The 19,702-nt window shown below is 39.2% G+C and overlaps 1 pseudogene across 1 annotated transcript; it reads left to right on the plus strand.

The window, feature by feature from the left end:
- The first annotated feature begins 11,655 nt into the window (after window positions 1-11,655).
- LOC104588255 (leucine-rich repeat extensin-like protein 2 pseudogene) lies at window positions 11,656-13,258 on the plus strand (annotated as a pseudogene). The gene has a single exon (XR_016079245.1). The product of XR_016079245.1 is annotated as a leucine-rich repeat extensin-like protein 2 pseudogene (transcript).
- The last annotated feature ends 6,444 nt before the right edge of the window (window positions 13,259-19,702 follow it).

The raw sequence follows: 19,702 nt of genomic DNA on the forward strand, positions 1-19,702 counted from the left end.
GATGGGCTGGCCTTCTCTATTACCAGCATGGCCCATGGACTATTGATCCCCATGTGAAAGAAACTAAAATGGGCACTTAAGTGTGGAAAGGGTTAGTAAGTTGGGGTGTTCATTTCTAGTTTAGGGGGAGGTGCCCAACTTAGAACATTCAACAGATAAACATAAACCAGTCCACCGCCTTGAACTTGATTTGAAAACCCACAACCATTGTGTTATAGGAGATAAGGACTGTGTTTGCCCAGGGCCCAGGTAGAGGAGTCTAGAAGGCTCTTGAATAGGATCACCGCGTAGGCGTAGCGTAGGCTCCCATTCTCGGTCCATTAGAGTGGCTTGTGCTCCAATCTCTAGGATCAGTCCACGTGGCAACCTCGTGGACTTCCTCATCTTCTACGTGGAAAACTCACCAGTCTCATCTCATCTGAGTCGCTCTCCCTCGCCCTTGGTCTTAGCAGCCGAACTATTTCTATCTAAGGACTAGGATTGGGCTGAAAGTAGAGTCCATTTCTTTCCAAAGTGCGGTATCGAGGTATCTCATGCACTTCTTTTGCTGCAGTTTAATCATGTACTTTCATTAAATATTTGACACGTGTCTCATTATTAAATTATGCCCTTTAATGAAACACCCGTCATTTACCGAAAGGAAATGCAGGAGATCCGGATTCAGCCTATTGCCGAATTCCTATAATCTGGACCCGATCGTTTTGTCTTCTAGTTGTAAGTAGATCTGTTTATGGGCCGGGTAGCCCGATGGGCCGGCCCGACTCCCAGACATGCTTGAACACAGATTTGATCCCATGGGCTTGACCTTGGGCCTAAAAGCCCAAGCCTGATTATTTTACTGGTCGAGTTTGGGATTTGTTAAAAAAGCCCAATCCGACTTTTAAGTTAAATAAAAAACCCTAAATATCCTAAGTTTCTAAACTCTCTCTTCTCATTCTTCTCTTTCTAGCTGAACCTCTCATCTCAATAGTGGAAAACTCATCGATGCAACCTCACACTCTCAGGCAGATAGAACTAGCGAACAGTCACCGACGCAACCAGTGAATTCTCGTGGACCGGCAGTGAGTCCTTTCTCTCTCATCTTCTCACTTCGTCTAGAAAGTTAGAATCTCATACGTGAACTCAGGCACCGACGACAACGTCAAGTCCTCTCTCTCTCTCTCGTTCCTCTTCTCACTTCTTCTCTCTCAGAATCTCAGATGCGAATTCAGGCACCGGTGAGGCGGCGAACACAGGCATCGATGAATCCTCTCTCTCTCTAACACAAACTCAACACCGGCGAACACAGTCACCGGCGATGAATACTTTCTTTTGTTAGGTCGGGCTTCAGGCTTTTTATTAGAGTCGGGCTTGGGCCCATGTTGTAGGCCCATTGGTCGGGCCAGCCCTAACAAAATCATGTTTATGAAGAGTAAAAGCCCGGCCCGGCCCATGAACATGTCTCGTTGCAACATGCAAATTGGATTTGTACATTGTGTCCATCCATCATTCATTTACATTGGATGTTAGGAATTCTGACGTCTGGTTTTATAAATTCTAGATTTTATCTATCTTCCTAATTTTTTTGACTTGTACTTAGTGGTGCAATTTGGGTAGGCCCAGCCCGAGCTTGAAGTGACCCAACCTAAAATTTTACATGGGCTGGATTTAGAATTTTGGTCCTCGGGCTGGGCTTGGGCCCAAGAAGTCAATTTTTTTTTTTTCTATTTTTCAGGTTGGGTTTGGGCCTAGCCCTTAGGTAGCCCAACCTGACCTGAGCTCGACCCAATTATATACATTTATACATATATATGTGTATATATGTAAATGTTACATACATATTTATTTTGAATACATATTTACATACATACATAAATATATGTATATATATTTTTATAAATACATTTATATATGTATAATTTTAGAGTGTGTTCATTGACTAACTTGAGCCCGACTTAGGCCCGAGCCCAACCCGAGTGCATCAAATTATAGGGGCAGCCTGGGATCGAGTTGGGAAAATCGGGCTTGACCTCTGGCTCGGGCCTTAAGCCCAAATTTTAGGGCTAGGCCCGGATTGACCATAAAACTGGCCCAACCCGTTTGACTTGCACCCCTACTTGTACTCGTCTCAAAACCGTAGTGAGTTAGGATTTTTCAAATCCAAATCCTAAAATCCTCTCCAACCCTATATTTTCCACATTCAAGGGTAGGGGCAAGTTGGGTTTAAAACTCGCATCTAATTTCCTATTTATTTCTTGTCATATATAAACAATAAATAAATAAAATAATAAAAATAAACATCAAGATTTCTAATTATTTAATTAAAAAAATTAAAAAATACATAAATTATCAATTATCCTTCACATAAAATTTAAAATATTATTAAATTCAATACATAGTACATAAAATGTATATGAATTCTAACAATATGTGAGTTAGAGAGGGTCAAATTTAACATAATATTATACCCTACCGGATTGTAAAATCCTAACACTCCGTATCCACCCCAAAATTCATCATTTAAGTAAAAAACCTGTCCCATCAGAGAGGATAAAGGGTGATACTCACCGGATAGGATAGAAATTGCCATCCCTGAATACATTTTCTGGACCTGGGCAGCTGGGTTTGGAAACGGCTCAAAAGCACTATCCATCCTAAAATGTGAGTAAAATATGTGGGTTTCGCCTTTAATTTTTTATCCACGCCTCGCCTCTTGTTTGGCAGCGACCAGTGACGATGATTGCTGTCGTTGTTCCCGCTTCTTGTATCAAATTTGAGAAGCGGGATCCTTCCAATCTATATGTATATGCACAAGGGGTTAAGGGATCATGGGTTAGCCAGTTTGAGAGGGCTTCTGCCTTGAATGAGCTGTTTCAGAGAAGTTATGTGAGTTTCACCGGAATATTGATCTTATCTAAGCCAACTTTTGGACCAACAATAAGGACAAGTTGGAAGGGCTGAAGCTGCTGCACAAATGCCCATCCAAATAGGCAGTTACTGTCTGTCTAAAGCCAAAGGGTTAAATTCAGATTGCTTAAATTGGCAAATGTTCAACCTAACCTGACCTTTTGTCTGCTAGCATGATTCACATAGCCCAACCATCATCTGGGAGGGATTGAAACATAGCGGCTTCTGGCTCTTCCAGCTTTCCAAGGTGAGTCTTAACTAGGTAGCCTTTGAGTTATTGTAGATGAAAAATCCATATAACCCAAATCAGCTGTTCAGTCAAGGCCTGTTTGGGAGGGCTTCAGCATCAATTGAGTTGCATTGACTGAACGGCTTTTTGAGGAACTACTGAAAATAGTTTCATTACAAAGTTAATTTCTCAGCTCATGTAAACTTATCTTTGACTTTCTAAGTTTGTCATCAAATATGTCCAATATTTTTAAAACTGGACAGGGGCAAGGAACCATTCTGGATCCGGTTCTTGAGTCGAATGGTCCGATCATCCAGTCTAATGGATTATTGGCTTAGACAAAAAAAAAAAAAAATTAAAAACAGCCAAAACCATTGTCTGGGTTGGTAGTTCAACAGTTCGACCGCTTAGGTTAGTGTTCGCTGACCAAATCAACAGTTTGTTGCCAAAAAATAGTTTTGGGGTGAAATGCTTGGTTTTTCTAGTCCGGCCATCTAGTCCGATCCAATTTTAAAAACGTTGAACATAGCCTACCTTCCAATTAGACCTGTTCATGGGCTGGGCTTTTACTCTTTATTAACAAAAAAATGTTAGGCCCAAGCCCGAGCCCGGCCCGACCAACGGGCCTACAACTTGGGCCCGAGCCCGGCCCTGATAAAAAGCCCGAGCCCGAAGCCCGACCTAATAAAAGAAATTCGAATTTTTCCCTATTCAAATGAACATTATCTATTTTAATTCAGATGTTTTTTCCCCTATTTAAATAAACAATGGGCCTACAAGTGAATCAACAACCTTCTTAAATCAAAAAATTTATTCAAATAGACATCACATAGGGTTTTTACTTAGGTTTAACTATAGCTCGGGCCGGGCTATTTTGGCAAAGCCCGAACCCGACTCGAATTTTATGCGGGCTGGACTTTTTGGCCCGAGGTTAAGCCCACGGGCCAAAAAGCCTGTTCAAGCCCGTCTGGGGGTAGGCCGGGCCGGGATAACCCGTCGGGCCACCCGGCCCATGAACAGGTCTACTTTCAACACTAGAAGCCGCTGTATATGAAAGCTTTTCCAAACAAGTCAATCACTTCTTGGGCTATCCATTTAATCTCTTGAGATAACTTATTCAAAGGAATTCACATCAGCTCCCGACAACACATCCAACGTGTATTGGCCCGATGACAAGCGAGAGATGCTCCCAATACACACTGAGATGTGCATATGAAGCGCTGATGTGACTTCTGTTCAGAGTGCCTCAAAGTAGCTGAGCCAATTTATTATCTAAATGTTCAGCTCAGTGCCCGTTTGGGTTGGCTTTCTTGTGGGTTGTGGCAGCTTTTGACTTTGCATGGTGGACCTTACCAGAACATTATATAGGCTGTGTTTAGTTTCTTGGGTGTTTATTGAAAAATTGCCATCACATCAGTGTCAAGTGTCCTATCTATCGCAACTGAATTTGGGATCCGGTTCGTCAGGGGACACAAGGGCCGTTGTATGGGGTCTAGGCCATATAAGTTACTATTTAATCAGAAGTCAATCTGGATGGAAGGGTACAGTTATGCATCTGGTATTACAGCATTTAAATGGACAGTGCAAAGAAAGGTGGTGCCAAGAAGTAATTGTAATTCTACAATGCCTATTAAATAAAGAAGTGATATCACCTAATGTCCTTACATGGTTAAAACAATATGATTAATTCGTATTTTACTAAACCACAGTTTTAGTTGAGAGTTGAGACCCATTGAGGCAAGTGGATCAATCATTCCTGACCAATGTTGAGATTCATTGGACCAGAAACTGTTTAGGTGACCGGTTCTGTTTTACCTTAAACTCGGTCTTTGGTCAAAAGCTATTGAATTAGTCAATGAATTGTTGACTTAGATAATTTGACTGTTGAATTGTTCGACTCAGAGAATAGTTTGTGGTTTATTAACTTGTTAAAAAGGAAACTCAGATTTGAGATCTGAGATCTATTAAGACTCTGAGAGAGATGTGTTAGAGATCTCACATTTAAAGATCTGGGAGAGAAGTTTAGACTTTAGATTCCAGGTGACAGATTTGCGAGAGAGAGAGAGAGAGAGTGAGATCTATCTGAGAAATCTCATTTCTACTCTCGTTTTTCACCACCACCGCTGTTGTTGCCATCATCGCCGTCGCCATCACCATCGCTGCTATAAGTCGCCGCTGCAGCCTTCAAGCCCTCCTCTTCCTTCTTTTTCTTCTTCTAAACTCTTTCACCCGAAACTTCTCAAATGCTTCTCATTCCACCTTTTTTTTCTCTTTATATTTATATGCATCTTACCCTAATATTCCAATATAATGGATAAAATGACTTATCACTGTTAAAATACTCAAATCGTTTGAACCATTTGACCTGGACGGTCGAACCATTGACCCAAAAGCAGGTGGCCAGAACGATTCCATTTCCGGGTCGATTTTTAAAACCTTGTTAGTGACTATTGATATTTGAAACATCAGGCATGTGGCAAGTTATCCGAGTTGCTTTGATGATCATAAATCCTGTGGCAGTCGTTTCAGGGTAAAGGAAATCAAAACTCAAAGGAGATCAACATATGATGGAAGCCCACTTTACTTCTTGTTGTGCAACTGCAGCCCCAAGGACCTTCATGGGCCCCCACTTTACTTCTGATTCGTTTCTACATTTTAGAGTACAAGTTAGGAAACCCGAGGCTTCAAAGCACTGGTTCAAGCTTGGAAATCTAAATAATGACAGAATATTAAGCACTGGATTAAGACATCTCATGGTCCTTTTTAGTTTCAACATCGATTAATTACTTTTATTTTTTGGTTCTTGCTATTTCGTTTTAAATGTTAATTTACTAATTGAAAAAGGAAACAAATAATATAATCTTAAATCTGGTGGGGGAATTTTGTAGTTGTAGCTACTAACTGTATGAGGACTAAGGAAGGTGGAGTCATCATGATATTGTACAGTATACACAAGTGGGGGACACCATTAATGTCCTTCACCCTGCATGTAACACAGCACTCATGGGTCAAAATATAAAAAAGGGAAGAAAGGGCTCCTTAGGACTCCTTCACCTAACACATGCATGTGAAGACTCCTTTGGCTGTGTACACAAATTTGATGTGATGAGATTATCAAAATTTTACTTTCTCCTTTTTTTATTTTCAATAGAAAATGAATGAAGGAGAGTGAGGGCATCCTCACCTCACTCCTTAAAGGCAGTTGAGAGTCATTTTCACACAAATTAAGGGCTGTCAACCCATTTGCAAGGAGACAACTATTTGAGTGCTCCCAAAGAAAAGTAATACAAAGCAGGCCTCTCATTTGGGAGTGCGACCACATGGTTTATGTATTTGACAAAGCAATCACACTAAGCACATCCCTACACTCCCACTACTATCAAAATTCTTACATTTCTCTCTCTCTCTCTAAGCTCAAGACCAAGTGCGATTTAGCTGTCCACTGTTAGAATCGTAGATGTTCATGACTTCATTCCAATATTAGGTGGGGATATGCTTATTTTCTATGGCATGTTACATCAACCCAGGAAGAAACCACAAACAATTGTGGTGGCCATATTTGGAAATCAAGCTTTTAACTTGTTTGTCATTCCACCCATAGTGTGGCAATTTCTGGGCACATAATGTTTTTTTTTTTCAATTTCTTTTCTTTTGGTAATTTCAGCTATGCCTCATTAGAGCAATAAATGGTATTTGCTTGTCCAAATTGAATTTGAATCGAATATGATCAAGGCAATTCCATCATCTTTTAATTGGATCAAGTATGGGTCCACCCCAATCCAATCTAATGTCTATATTACCCAGAAAAAAAAGGGAAAATTTCACTTTAGTACATTGCACTTTGTGGGTAGTGTTAATTTAGTATCCGAACTTTTAAATGAGTCACTGCAGTATTTAAATTTTCAAAAAGTGTTAAAAATGTCAAAATTATCATTCAAAAGAAGACATTGTTCATTGTCTTCTACCTTGAGACTGAACTAGTTGAGGTGTTTGAGATTCTAAACTAATGAAGTCATTGTCTTCTACCATTAGATTTGAAACACATTGTTGTTTAGTTAACTCTTTGCTTTCATTTATTGTTTCCCTCTATCATATTTCATGTTTTTTCTCTATTTCTCTTTGAAAATAATTGGTTCAGTCTCAAGGTAGAAGACAATGAACAATATCTTCTTTTGAAGAGTAATTTTGACATTTTCAACAAATAATTAACGGTCGGTTAATGGCAGGGACCAATTTAACACTTTTTGAAAGTTTAGATACTGCAGTGAGATGTTTGAATGTTTGGATACTAATTTGACATTACCCCAAAGTTCAGGGTACTAAATTAAAATTTTTCCAAAAATAAATTGAAAAATAACGTTGTATTTACACCATTACAATAAAGTCATAAGTTCAAGATTCATACAAGTCATTTTGGAAAACATTGTATACTATATTGTGGTTACTTTAAATTCTCACACTTGACAGCCTTGGGTTTTACTTTTACCATTACACCAACTAATTTCAGATTCAATTTACATCAAATCCAGGCATCTACCAACCAAGCAGGCTGTCATGGATAAGTGTAGGTGGGTAGAAGCATTAAACATGGTATTCAAAACAGAGCCATTAACAGTTAATAAAAGCATTACAATGGTGGGCAATTTAATAGAGTTTGAAAAACGTTGGGAGCCAGACTCCCTTAAATGAATCGAGCATCCCATATACTACCCCTTGTGAATTGGGAACATCTCCCCTGTATAATACTATGCAGAGGATGAGATGTTCTCCATATATGGCCATGATAAATGTAGACAGAGTTCTCATGGGCAAGAGATCCGAACTCTTTTTATTCATGTACTTATATCTCTTTCCCACAAAATTTCCCCACATCCCTTATCCACGGGATACTTACTATATGCGTACATCGAGAATATCCAATGGAAAAATGTTCCAAATACATGGCAATTGTGTCTCTTGGGTAAGAACATGGGAAAAGTTTATGGGTTGGAGATTGGGAGTGGGTGTTCATACAAATATTCGGACACGATGGAAAAATTTCAGTAGTGCTACAAATTTCGGATTAGATTGGATCTAAAAATATGATGTATTTATTAAGGGGTTTGAATTTGGACATCACTTGATCTTATATGCTGATTATACATGTATAGAATTGAATCGATCGGAGATTCAATTATATCATTAGGCATCAAATCAAATTCGGATATCTCAAATTCTTATCAGATTATATTCAGATAACCCCTTTCCAAATTCATTCCAGTCCTAGATTTCAGTCCATGAAATCATGAAGTGGAAAAATGTTCATTTTGATATAAAATGGAGCTAATTTGAGATGACTTCAATGTAACTTGGTAAAGGGCAATAGGATACACAGGTTCAGAAAAGGGATTTTGATTTTGCTACCAACAGAGCGCTTCCAACACAACCCCACATCACATTGCAGCCATGCATTTGGGAACATCTCCCTGTAAGGCTGCATTTGTTTCCGAAGCAAACGCAAATATTTGCTCTACATGTATACCTTCTCTTCGGTATATGGATGCAAATGGTTCAAACCCATTTTGCCCTTGAAAGGCTGTACTGCAGGCTCTTTTTCTCTCTCACTCTCTCTCCCTCTCACTTAATGAGTAAAGCAATCCTTTTTGACTGAGATTCAAAAATACAATTTTGTATGCATTAAATGGATGCGGTACAATGAACTCTCCTCGCAATGCAAAACTGTAAGAAAATAAAATTTTGGAAAAAGTGCGGATAGGTCTAATGTTATTTCTCATTTCCACTGCAAAGTTATAAATATTCAAAATGTCAATAATTCACACTCTATGTACTAATACTTTCCCGTGAATTAACATTAATTTCGAACTGACACCTACCCCAACATTACTTTGGACCTACAAATTCTGACCCTGGGTTGAACTGTCATTCTCCCTAAAATTTTTCCTTCTTAGTCATTGCACTTTTGTATGACAAACAAATGCGCACAAATCCGAATCATAGAATACATTTGTATTGCAAACAAATGCAGCCTAAATGAGAATATATTGATGTATGGCTACAATGTGCTGTAGGATTGGCGTGAGGAGCACTTTCTGAGTTTGACAAAAAGGCTGTTGTGAGCTCCAATCAAGGACGTTTGGGACTGGTGCGTTTCACAACCGTTCCGTTTCTGTTGAGGTGTCATGTGTGCCACATCAGCTAATAAATGGAATTGGTAAAAAAACAGTATTTTGGTAGCCCTGTTTAAAAAAAAAAAAACATTTTTATAATAATTAGCTTTGAAATTCAGAAAAGGAAGGGTTTCTTGAAACACCAGATTTTTGTTTCTTAAATCACCTGGGTGATCTTGCATCACCTTGGTGACATGGTACATTAAAATTTGAAAAAGCTAATTACTTTTTGAAATGTCACACAATTATCATTATAAATATGTTATAATATTAAGCCAAATCACTTTAAATGTCTAATCAACCTGCATTCCGTCTTTTTTGTATTTCTCAAAAAAAAAAAAAAAAACAGATGAAACAAATCACTTGTAAATCAAGACTCACGGTCATGAAACACATTGATCCCAAGCATCCCCAATATAATCCTAACCCTTACTCTCAAGAACCCCAACTCATTACCCTTTGAAATTTAAAAAAAAAGGGAGAAATCTATGATATGGAAAAGACATAATATTGTAAAAATTTCAAAATAACACCTAATTGCTACCACGTTTATAGTTATAATTGACTGGTTAGACGTTTTTCTGATCTTTTCCATAATAAAAATAGTCGAACAAAACGAAAGAGAAGGAAAAAGAGAGGACTACATTAAAAGATCCCACACTCCACTCCGGCCAAATTCCAAATGGAATCCAGTAGTAGACAGTGACAAATGACAACCCATGAAAACTGGCCGCTGGACAGATATTGGAGTCAGCAATCACCCCTATTACGTATAATCAGAAAGTCAGAGAAACTCAGCCACACAGGGAAGGAGTCTTAAATCTCAAGAAGCAACCGAGTCCTCCATAAAGAGCCCCAACGCGGTAGAGATTAATGCTATTAATGTAGTAGTCCTCCGGTGCCACATCATGTTTTTGTCACTGTCACCTTATATCCTTGTTGGCAGCAATGGCTTGGAGCACCATTTTTTATGGAAAATCAATTTCAAATAAACAGGTATTTTCTGGAGTACCGTTTTTTCTGATGTGGTGCTGATGTGTTATCATTTTCTAGAGCAATGGCATTAATGCCAATTAGACACTAAGTATATGTTTGACATTGATGATGCAGTTGCATCACCGTTTTCTCAGCTCTGGTACCCATTATCCAGTGCCACATCACTGCCTTGTTGGTAGCAACGAGCAGCAACGACAGGAAATGCCAAATTTAACATTGCTCCAAGCCATGGTTTTCCAATTTCCGAGGCATGGCTTAGAACACATTTTTTATGGAAAAGAGGTTCCAAACAAATGTTCATTTCCTGGAGTACCGTTTTTTCCAATATGGCACTAATGACACTGTTGCTCAAGGAAACGACAATGATACCAAACAGCTTCTCAATTAACAACAACAGTATTTATTTGGATGAACATAATTATCTTTGATAAATCAATATGCAATTAATTGCTCGGTGCCACTTTTTGTTTAACATAACAAGATTTTAGTTCCTAACTGTTGTATTGCCCACACATTTTAATTTTGCGTTTAAAGCCATCTAAATCAGTAAATAACTTTGAAGTTTGGACATTGTTGCAGATGTATTCTACCGTTCTACCATATTTTGGTTAAATAGGGGGTTGTTTGGAAAGTTTTTATAAGTAGATTTTTCAACAGTCTAATAAATAAAAAGATGCATTAAGCTTTTGGGATCTTGTCTTTAAAGATTAAGATTGTTTCATTCACTAGACTATTAAAAACAGTTGGAAAAGTTATTTTTAGTCTTTTTAGTCTTTTGAGCTTTTGCAGATTAAAAGACCTAACAAGACCGCCAAACATCACCTAGAATAATATATATCTATAGGTGTGGGCATTATTCGGTTAAAACAAAAAAAAATGAATAAAAAATTTCGGTTTTTGGTTAAATCGGTTCGATTAATTTGGTTTTTGATTTTGTTTTTTAGAATTTAAAATTCGATAACCGAATTAACTGACGTTTCCATTATTATACATAATATATAATATATAAGATATAAGATATAATATATTATATATTTATATATTAATATATAATAAAATAAAATCTAATTTCATAATATATAATATACATCATATGTTATAATATATATAATAGAATATATATTATTAAAATTTGATTTTAACAGAAATAATCGAAAACTGAACCGAAAATTTTGATTTCGGTTATTTCGGTTTTTTATAATTTGATTTCAATTCAATTTTTATGCGCTACATTTTAAAAGCTTTATCTCAGTACTCTCAGTCTTGTATTGGAAACCATGAATAATATTAAATTTCGTGGAGCGTGGAGGGATATAGGTTGTGCAGGCGTCACGTTTTTACCAAACACGCCCTATATATGTCTTGTGTCAATGAGTGCGAGTGTCTCAGGACTCAGGCATTTGTGCGTGCAAGCTCATATATATAGAATTGTGGATTAAGCTGTTGATATAGCTCAATTAAACTGATAATCCTGCACTCTTGTTTCCTGTTGATCAGCCATCGTGAAGTATAAGAGGGTAGACATTCAACAATCAACACCCTTCAACCGCACCATTTTTGACACCTTTTCTAGAACTAGAACCATGCTAGCTAATCGCTCTTGAATACCCAGTTTTCTTCTTCTTCAACATGGACTGGTTTCTGGTTCTTCTCCTCCTCCAAATGGCTTCAGCGGAAGGTGCTTTTGGTGTTGGTATAGGCACAAGGAGTGGTGGCGGTGGCGGTGGCGGTGGTGGTGGCGGTGGTGGTGGAGCTGTTTGGGTTGGTGGAGGAATCAACCCTCGCATCCCACCATATGGATATGGGTCCTCAAATTCAAGGCTAAGAGATGCTTACACAGCACTTCAAGCCTGGAAATCTGCAATAACAGATGACCCATCAGGCATACTAAACAGTTGGGTGGGCACCAATGTGTGTTCTTATAAAGGGGTATTTTGTGTAGATTCTCAAGAAGAAATACCCGGACCATCAGACCTTGTTATTGCAGGAATAGATCTCAACCATGCCAACCTCCAAGGCACTCTAGTCAAGGAAATCTCACTCCTCTCAGACCTCTCCCTCCTTCACCTCAACAGTAACAGATTCACAGGCACAGTTCCTGATTCCTTTGCGAATCTTTTATCTCTCACAGAGCTGGACCTCAGTAACAACAACTTCTCTGGCCGCTTCCCGACAGTTACTCTTCTCATTCCAAACCTCATTTACTTGGACCTGAGATTTAACCTTTTCTCAGGACCCATACCGGAAGAGCTTTTCAGCAAGAGATTGGATGCTATCTTTCTCAACAACAACCGGTTTGAGGGCCAGATTCCTCAAAATTTAGGAAATTCGCCAGCTTCTGTGATAAACTTAGCAAATAACAACTTGAGCGGAAGAATTCCGCCCAGTTTTGGCTACATGGGTCCTTCATTAAAGGAAGTGTTGTTCCTAAATAACGAGTTAACAGGTTGCGTCCCCGAGGGTGTTGGATTTTTGACACAAATGGAAGTCATGGACGTGAGCTTCAATTCACTGACGGGTCATTTGCCTGATTCATTATCTTGCTTGAATGAAATTGAGGTTCTCAATCTTGCTCATAACAAGCTATCTGGGACACTTCCCGACCTGGTTTGTTCTCTGAGAAGCCTTCTTAATCTCTCTGTTTCGTACAATTTCTTTTCTGGATTTAGCCAGGAATGCAACAAATTGGTTTTCAGGAATGTGGGGTTTAGCTTTTCAGAAAACTGCATTCCAGGTAGGAATATGCAGAGGCCTCAACCAGAGTGTTCTGTGATACCTGGAGGTGGGTTGAATTGTCTGAGGATCCCTTCAGCAACACCATTGATCTGTGGTTCAATGTAGGTCCTTCGTCTCACAAGTTGAATACTCCAATTTCCTATCCATGAGATGAAAGAAAAAGAATCATTGATCCTCTGTGTAACAGAGTCCTTGTGTCATCTGTCTCATTTTGTGAGGAAAATAGACTGAGTTCCTGCATTTAGTTTCTTTCAAGAATTCAGTATTTGGCCAATACGTATGATTTTGTTTTTCAAAACAAAAATCAGCAAGAACAATATGCTTTTGCCGATATGGAGTTTTAATTTTGTTTTAAAAACTCAAAATCATACATATTGCCAAACACCCACTAAATAGGTTGTCAGTTGCCTATTCGAGATGAGAATCATCGTGTTAGCAAAAGGCCAAAAGCTAAAAAGTAAGAGTTTGCTATGATATCCAATCTATTATTTCCTATTTGGGTCTCTCTCTCTCTAGTGGTCTTTTGCTTTAAGCATCTAAATACACCTTTGAATTCCAAAAATACCTCTTTGATTTTCACAGGTGGTCTTCCCTCCAAACATATTTTAGCACAAAATTAAGAAGTTACTTGGATAACATTGCCTTTGACAATTTGCCATTTTTTTTTTTGTAAATAAAGATTATCATTCAAACTGAAAAGGATACTTTAATTGTCCCTTACATGAAATATAAGCAAAAAGATGGGCCATACGATTGTCCTGTCTATAGATATGCATCAAATATATAGATTCTGATTAGTCTTTTAAGGTGATTTCTATGCAACTGTTCCGTCCGAGTAGATATTGTTCCATTCGTCGCAAGGTCAATCAAAGTTTTGTTGTCAGAAAATACCCATAAATCTCTGATATCATTTGCTCGGGCTTCCCTTAATCCTCCTAATAGCACTCTTATTTCAGCATCGTAACTGTTGATCGCCCAACAGGGAGCGCCTTTTGCAATGGTAAGTCGCTTGCCGGGAAATTGGAAGACGAACCCTCGTCCTGTATGACCTGTATTTGGATCAAAAGAGCCATCAATAAAAAGTGTTGGAACATTATTTCTAGGAAAGCAGCTCAGACTATCTTGAAGTTGTGATCGATTTGGGGTCTCTTCTAGAGTAAATTGGAGAGATGAATTGATCACTTGCTTTGGATCCTGCTCAACATTGTCAAATATACGTTTATTTCGTGCCTTCCATATGTGGTAACCAATAATGCTGAAGTAGCATAGACTTCGAACCGCCTGTGATTTAACATGGTGTGTATTTAAGTTTTAGAACCAATCCTTAATGGTGACATGTATGGGCTGGTTTTGAATGTGTGCTGGGTTTAAACCAATTTGGGCTTCACACCAGATTGCACGAGCGAAGGTACATTGGAAAAATAAGTGGTGTACTGTTTCTTCATGGAGGCTGCAGAAGGTGCAAGTCCTCTCTATCTCCCTTAGCCAAGCTGCACATTTACTTTTAGTGAGCAAGCCATCCCACAACAATTTCCAGAGAAATACCTGGAATCTATGAGGAACGTTGAGTTTCTAGAGAAGCTTCCAATCAAAGAAGGCATTTGAAGGGGAACCCTCTAATGAGCTAAGATGCTGATAGGCTGACTTTATGGAGAAGATACATGTGGCATTGTGCTTCCAAATTAGAAAATTTGAAGAGAGACTTGGTTCTGGATTGATGTGAGGGATGTGTCGGATAGTGTGATCATGAAAGAATTGGTGTAGCTTTGACATATCCCATGATCCATCAATGTTTATCAAGTTTGAAACCTTCAGGTTTCGTGATTGAGCCTCGCTTACTAATTCCTTCAGATGCGGAATGTGACCTGGTAGCATGGGAATCCATGGATTTGCCACTACTGAAATGGAGCTTCCATCTTTAACAGCCCACAACAGATTTGGTTGAAATTTACTGACCAGTTGGTGGCTTGCTGCCACCATGGGGAGCTATGGTGACCTTCTTTGATAGCAAAGAGAGAGGAGTGTGGGAAGTATTTAGCTTTGACTTGCATGCTCCAAATCCCATTAGAGTTTGTTAGCAGCCTCCAAACTTGCTTACTAAACATGGCTTTGTTTATGACTATGAAGGATTTGAATCCCAAACTAGCTTGCATCTTTGGACGACAGATCTTATTCCAGGAGACCGTGTGTTTTGGATTTTTTTTTGAGTTACCCCACCAAAATGTACTAGTCATCTTATCAATCTGAGAGCCTACAACTTGGGGGAGACATAGAATAAATCGGGATGGATTGCAGCACTGATTTGACTAGGGTGGTTCTTCCTGCTTTTGATAAAAGTTTGGAGATGAAAGGTGGCGGGAATTTAAACCAACTTGGGTGCCTAGGTACTTCGTGCCAACCAGTGATTTGTTAATGTGCAACATACGAGAGAAAATCCTTCAGTGCGACGGGGAACATTTCTACTAAAAAATATGTTGGACTTGGCATGATTATCTTTTGTCAGAACATAACTTCGAAGGATTTTAGTAACTGACAAGGGACTTAACTTGCTTTGCAGAAAAGGATACAAGCATCAGCAAAAAGGAGATGGGTAATGGGTGAGCTATTACGACTAATCTGTACTCCTTCCAGTTGTCCCACTGATGAGGCTATGTTTAGTAGTTGAGAAAGGACTTCCATGCCTAGATAGGGTCACCTTGTCTTACTCCCCGTTTCAACTTGAAGTGTGATCATGTGACTCACCGGCTAATTTGATGGAGTAGGATGCAGGGGACATGCACTGGTATAACATATTACACCATTTTTCTCGGAAATTCATCTTTTTAAGCACATGATACAAAAAGGACCAGCCCATACGATCAAATGCCTTTGACAAGTTTAGTTTGATAGCAATATATCTTTTGCCTCTTTATTGGGACTTCATCTCCTTTACTAACAGAATGTTATCTGAGATTTGTTTACCTTTGAGAAATCCCAATTGGTAAGGAGATATTATCTCCTGAAGTATAGGTTGTAGTCTTGCTACCATCCACTTCGTTATAATGATGGGGCGGTAACTTGATGTGTCTATTGGTTTATTATTCTTGGGAACAAAAACCAAATTGGTATTGTTATTTCTTTTGGTAGGGATTCTATATTAAAGATTTTGAGTACAGCTGCGTGAATGTCTTGTTCAATCAGTTCCCAGTAATATTGATAGAAGAGAGGGGTGAAACCATCGGGTTAAGTTGCTTGACCACACCGGTTAACTCTTCGAGAGTAGGGGAGCCAGCAGGGAGTCCTGATGATGTATAGAAAGGGTTGGTTAGGGGAATGTTGTTTAGAAGTTCAGGGTCAAAGTCTTCTTGCTGCCCTCCCACCTCTAAAAGTGTACGCTTAAATAATTGAATTGGACTATATGTGTACGACTTGAGGTTCAAGACCCATCATCACATTTCAACCATCCGATATTGTTTTTGGCATTTTTGAAATTTGCCTTATGGTGAAAGAATTTAGTTTTTCTGTCACCTTCTTTGACACACAATTCTCTTTACTTTACTCTCCAGAGTTGTTCTTCTTTCAAGAGCCAATAGTTATATTGCTTTTAACAATGACTGAAGCTGAGATTTGCATCATTTGGGACCCTCATATGCATGGCTGAGATTTGCTCGGCTATGTTTCGAATATGATCCTAAACTAAGCCAAAATGACTTTTATTCCATTGTTTGAGGGCAATTTTGCAAGTTTTGAGCTTGCTGATGAATTGATGAGCAGGGGAGCCATGAATGGGTTGATTCCAAGAGTTAGAGATAATTTGCTTACAAGCGGGGTGTTCTACCCAGAAGGGTAGAAAATGAAATTGTGGTTTCCTACATGGGGTAGATGGTGAGGTGTTTAAGACAATAGCTCCATGATCCGAGGTGGTTATTGGTATTTGGAAATAATTGACACCATGAGGGGGTAGCTAGGGCCCGGTCCAGCCTTTCAAGCCCTTTTGATAACAAAGTCGAAGTCAATTAGGCCAAATTTGTGTACAAAATTGTTCAAGTGTTTAGAAAGGTAAGGTTTGCTGTTTCTGAAGGATTTGTGATCATCCATTTTATATACATCGTTGAGGTCTCCTATGAGAAGGCAAGGTAAGTTGGTGAGCTCTTGTGATTGTGTGAGGTGAAGCTAGATGTTGGGTAGGGTGGCCATAGAATAGTAATAATTGGCAAGGATTGTTGGGTGGGTGGTTCGAGACTTGGAGACGGATCAAATGGATACTGACGACCTAAAGGATGTCAACTGAAATTGAATCCAACCAACCACAGAGGAGACCACCAGAGAACCCTGATGCTTCACGGAAAATAAAATTTATTACATTTTAGTTTCTTTGCCAACGAATAAATTTTTAGCCCACCTAGTTTGGTCTCTATTAGGAACAACGAATCCGACTTTTCTTGTTTGACTAGCTTTTTTAGCTCACGAATTTTTTGTTATCACTGGCTCCTCTAATGTTCCAAGAAATGAACTTCATAGTATTAAACAACAATGCTGAGAGGGATAAGATTAGGAATAGTGCTGTGTAAAAAATAAGAAGGAAAGTGAGGCGTACCTAATGGAGCAAGGGAGTTGGAGATAACAATGATAGGTTGTTATAATTGTCGGTGATGAACTGGTCACCGCCACAGAGAGACATCGGGGACGTGGATACAACAACATCAGTTGTGCTCAATAAACCTAGATTTGATGAGTGGCTTTCTCTTTGTGGGGTTATAGGTATTGAGCAATGCGGCTGAGGTTGAGGTGGAGTTGGCAGTGTCGTCGTGGTTTTGGTTAACAACATCTCAGGAAGTCGGAAACTTGACAATTGCGAACCGCCCAAGGAGTGTTAGTTGGCAAATCCAAATGATAACTTTTGGATCTGCCACGTCTTCTTTTCCCTATGAGAAGATCAATGGTTCCCAAACCACCAGTTTTGGTGAAATAGTGGGCAGTGATTTCTGGTTTCGCGATAATATATTCTGATACTAATATTAGATAATACTATTCTATAATATATTATTTTACAAGCTAAGATTGTGTGGGACATTCATGATCCAAGGCAAATTGTCAAAAGTAAGCGACCTAGCGTCTGTATCATCTTCTTCCTTTACGACCAAATGCAGGCAAGTGAGCGTCAACTTAGCATCTGTAACATCTTCTTTCAGCGGTAAGCTTCTCCCCTAACCCTTCCCTACACCCATGCATACCCTTCTCCGAACCTAAGCTTCACACCACCCTCTTACTTCTTCTACTACAAACTCCTTACCTCCCATTTGTCTTCTACCCACCATCAATATTGTTACCCCTTCCATTTGTCTTCTAGCTTAAAAAAGATTCCCCTTTCCTTCTAGTCTCTCTGTTTCCCTGTACCATTTCTTGAACCCATGTCCCCACAGGGATCCCATTGGGGCGTGGATACAACCATCTTCTTCACGTGAGGTCTTGCTTTTATTGAGGATGACATCAAAAGGTAAAGAAGTCGCCAGCATGCCAGTTATTGCACATGACACAAAAGATATAGAATCCTTCTTTGCACATACAGTTAATGTAGGGGTAGATGAACAACCCCCCAGTTTTGAACATCGAGGAGGTGTGGAGCATGTTATTGGGTTGATGTTAAAAGGACGCATCTTTCTGCGTCAACAAGTTAATGAGGAGACTCTGGCCAACTATGTTCGTTTACAGTGGAAAACATCGGGAGTAGTGACCATTCGTTTATTGGAAGGAGGCAACCTCGAATTTTCATTTATAAATTATAGCGACCATCTTATTGCATTAGAGGGAGGACCCTGGTTTTTTTCGTTCGAGCTGGATCCTTCTAGAAGAATGGAGCGACTCACAGACAGGAACAGTTGAAAAGGCAAATCCATATGATTCCCAAAGGTACGGGTGAAGATGGTAGGGTTTGTTTTCTTGCTAGTATGGCTCCGTTTTTGTTATGAGCAGCTCCCCGGGATCTGTGCTAACTGTGGACTAATAAGACATGTTTGGAGTAATTGCAAATGGCTAGACCATTCTATATCGGACTACAAGAGTTTTCTTGAAGGCCATAGCCATACAATAGATTATCTTGGAGAATAGCTCAGAGCTGAATTTCGGCCTAAAAGCCAACTCAACTTGCCGGCATACTCACCAGTCAGATCAAATTCTCTAGGAGTTTGCAAAGTTCGCCACAGCGAGCAAGGTTCAGATAAAGATTCTGAGGATGGGTCCAGTGGCCATAAACACCCTTGTGTCGAGCATAATTGTGATATGCTTGTAGTAGTTTCTGGCAGGTCACCATCGCCGATGTAGCCAGACTTCGGTGAAGGGCAACAGTGTTAGAACATTGACCATTCACAACAGACACTTGGCAAGTTAGAACTTACTGGAGCCTTGCATGATAGCCACCCTTGCAAACAAAAGATGCCACGTTCTACTAATGCATGCCCCATGCAATGTACACCACCATCATGAGAATAGCTCGACAAGTTAGTTGCATGTGCAACAGCTACACACCGTTCAGTCTGACTCAGTCCAATATAAACCCATTACAAATGGACCAGGTCCTATCCAATCTAATAAATATATTGGACCATTAAGTCTGAACAGGTCTAATTCAATTTGTCTAATTGGTTTGTCCAATCTGTTCAAATTGATTTGATTTGGATGTAGCCCAATCCGAACATTGTCCATTGGCACC

Source organism: Nelumbo nucifera, chromosome 8, assembly GCF_055504915.1.
Source record: "Nelumbo nucifera cultivar China Antique chromosome 8, China Antique-T2T, whole genome shotgun sequence".
Taxonomy (NCBI): Eukaryota; Viridiplantae; Streptophyta; class Magnoliopsida; order Proteales; family Nelumbonaceae; genus Nelumbo; species Nelumbo nucifera.